Raw genomic sequence first — 3,533 nt, 5'->3', positions numbered from 1 at the left:
GATTTTATGAAAATATTATCTTTGATATCGGACTAGTTCTCATGAACATCAGTCTTTTTTACAACTCGGTATTTGTTAAATATTTATTAAAAGAATGTTTTTCCAAACTATCACTAATTTTCCTTAATTAGACCAGTGGTCCAAGAGATTATTTGGATATATACAACGTGAACATAAGTCATTCAAAATGGGCGACGTGTGAACAAAGTGACAACTTATTTACGATGTTCTAAAACTGATGTGTTCCCTGAGGCAGTATTGAGACATGCTAATCCGACGTCTTGTAGTCCTGTCACCATCAATAACAATGTAACGATTACATAATGCAGACACTTTCAGTGTGACGTAAACGACAGCGGGACGAAAGTCACGGTTATAAAGGCGAGATCAGCCAAGGTTAATCATTGTGTCATCTGCTTTTGATCTTCTTCACACCATCCTCATCCTAACAAAGTGAGTATGTTTATCATCTTAACGAGAGGTAACAGTCAATGCTAAGTTATGTTAAAATGAAGTGTTTCTTCTTTACAATATATAGTATCAGTGAAATATGTATCTTATTTTTTATATTCATCATATTGTTACTGTCCTGTAACATGTTGCAAATATCAAACTGTAATAATTTAACATTACCGCTGTTATATCTTGGCAAATCGCCATTCGGATGCATTTTTTAGTCTCGTCAGTGTATTATGGTGTGAGTGAGTGAGTATAGTTTAATGCCACTTTTAGCAATATCCCAGCAATATCACGACGGGGGACACCAGAAATATACTTCACATATTGTACTGAATTATGGGGTCATTTAGATTTCTTGAAATACATTTTAACATGACGTCATGAACACATGCATTATTGACCTCACGACTGAGGCCAACCGATTCCCTTTTTGATCAGTTATTATGACAAGCAAAAGGTCCCATACGCAAGTACTTACGGCAAATACAGGCAAAATATCGCTCACTGTTGTAACATCTGAACACGTTTCATGGAATCATATGTGTCATTGCAGACTCTAGTTCCATCACGATGCTGCTGAAACACGTCTTCGTCCTCCTTGTCGTCACTGTCGCCGTCACTAGCGCCTACAGACTGTCCAACTACAATAATAGGTTTGGTCTTTATGGGTACGGCTACGACATTGACACTCCTGACTTCCCCGACTTCGACTTCCCTTTGTACATGTATGGACGTCATGCACGACGTGGTGGACAACGATCGCAAAGCAGATACAACAGTTGGGCGCAACTTACAAGAATGGAAGCTTACGACCTGATTTAAAGGTAAAAGAATATACATATTGATCGGGACAAATTTGAACAAGAAATTCTATCATGTGACATCGTGAAAAGCCAGGTTACTTACTGTTTGAATAATTTAGCATGCATTAATTCCACATGTGATACATATGTGTTGTGATGATCGCATGTACGTTGTATTAGAATATTCATTTAATGTGATCGCCATATTTATTAGAGGTATATTAAGCATGACATGAGCATAGAGCATAATATATGGATTATTTTAATCGATTGTATCTACGTTTGTACTTTGAAACTTTAATTTGAGTGTCTGAGAATACTATTATGGAATTCTAAATCATACTCTTTTACTTATTTTATTAAAATAAAACTTATTCAACTATTCAATCAAGAATAGTTTTGTTTACATCTGTCCATTTAAGAAACAGAATCCATGTTTTGTTTGATGCAATAAGCTTAATGTATGAAACATTTATGCTATTAGCTGACATGTGTTTCATTGTTGCAGGAGTGGTAACATCATTCGTGTACGACTGGCTTTTTCCATCCATCGACCTGAAGATATCGGCCGGAATATAATTTATTGACATGCATATGTAGTATTTATTTAGGAAATAAAATGGTAAACATTTGTTTGTGAGTATGTCATTGTTTGTTATGGAGACCCAATTCAGAATCACTGTGCTAATCCTACTTCGGGACAATTACGACAAAAATATTAGCGTCGACATTGCCAAGAAGTGAGTGAGTGAATTGAGTTTACGATTGTGTGTCAGGTATCAAAACAAGGCCCAGCGTGATGCAGGTCGTAGAAATGAACTTTGATAAAATGCTGACAAACCAAGGATAACAGTCTAAATAAATATGGGAGTCCTGTTGGTTCCTGGCACGACTAGGGTACACAAATCTGCAGTGCGACTGGCGGCGCCTTGGGTAGTGGTGGATAATTGTAGCATGCACACTGTCGTCTACTATTGAAGACCGCCTCCGTGGTCTAGTGGTAGAATGTCCGTAGAAAAGCGTCATTACAAAAGACGTTAAAATGTGGTACTTGTTCGGCATTAAGGGGCTAAAGGACTGGTCGGCTCGGAGTCAGTATTATGTGTCTGAGTGGGGTATTCATGTTCAACTGCGGCATGGTATCTCAGAATACCACTGCCTCCGTGGTCTAGTGGTAGAGCGTCCGCCCGGAAAAGCGAAAGTTTCGAGGTTCGATCCCCGGCCGCGTCATACTAAAAGACGTTAAAAGATGGTACTTATTATTACCCTGACTGGCGCTCAGCATTAAGGGGCTAAAACAAGGACTGGTCGGCTCGGAGTCAGTAGTCTGTGTCTGAGTGGGGTATTCTCTACGGTATGGTATCTTGGTTTCTCAGTGGGCTAGCACTATAAATCGGCATCAGTCCGGACTAGTACAAGCACCCACACACACGAGCATGAAACCCAGATGTAACCCAGAAATCTCGATATCAAATTGATTCATACACATATTTTCACACATGATGAATGGAAAGCATCATTCACCTAAGTGAGTTGGGAAGATTGGCTGATCATGTATAACCTGGATATCATTTAGTAAATAAGATAATTATACTATAGTCCCAGACCATTATGCGGGGGGCACAACAAATAGGCTTCACACATTGGACCCATTTCGGGAATCGAACCCGGGTCTTCGGCTTGACACCCAGACCGTTATGGAATTTAACCAAGTTTATACCGTGTGACATTGTTAACAGTTACATCGCCGAAGGCTAACAAATTGTGACAATCACATCGCGACTTACTGCTAATACACCTCGTTGTTTCAGGGCAGGATTGCGTAATGAGAACATGGTCTAGTGTGTGTTGTTGTGTGGATTGTTACTAATGCTATTAATTACTGGTCAGTGTGACCCATATTTGCTATGATACAGATGCTTAAAACAATATTCATTTAGTAACACGTTTGTGCAGGACATGCCCGTTCATTCCGAGATCGTGTTTAAAAACCAAGGTATGGTGGCATCCAGCGCGAATTCTGAGCAGGAGAGTGCCCAATTACAATGTACATACTCGTTAATCCGACATAACTGTCTGCATCGAACCATGTGGGATTAACGGGACTTGACGATCATCTGCCATAATAAGAATGTTTGTGATGACCGGGAAGGCGAACGTAATTTCTAACTCTGAGGGATTGATTTTCGCCTTCCCGGCCCATAACCACTACGTCTATATGCAGTGGCTAACAGAGGGTGACGGTGGGTGCACTGGCTCCATTAATGTTGT

At 39.8% G+C, this 3,533-nt stretch overlaps 1 long non-coding RNA gene across 1 annotated transcript; it reads left to right on the top strand.

The window, feature by feature from the left end:
• Positions 1-411: 411 nt before the first annotated feature.
• On the top strand, positions 412-1,894 carry LOC124143925. The gene is made up of 3 exons (XR_006862350.2): positions 412-453; positions 1,013-1,283; positions 1,771-1,894. It is a non-coding gene; the product is annotated as an uncharacterized LOC124143925 (long non-coding RNA).
• Positions 1,895-3,533: the final 1,639 nt, after the last annotated feature.

This window comes from Haliotis rufescens, unplaced genomic scaffold (genome assembly GCF_023055435.1).
Source record: "Haliotis rufescens isolate VD_foot unplaced genomic scaffold, xgHalRufe1.0.p SCAF_12, whole genome shotgun sequence".
NCBI classification, from domain to species: Eukaryota; Metazoa; Mollusca; class Gastropoda; order Lepetellida; family Haliotidae; genus Haliotis; species Haliotis rufescens.
The sequence above is the reverse complement of the archived record's forward strand: the minus strand, read 5'-3'. Positions and strand labels throughout refer to the sequence as shown.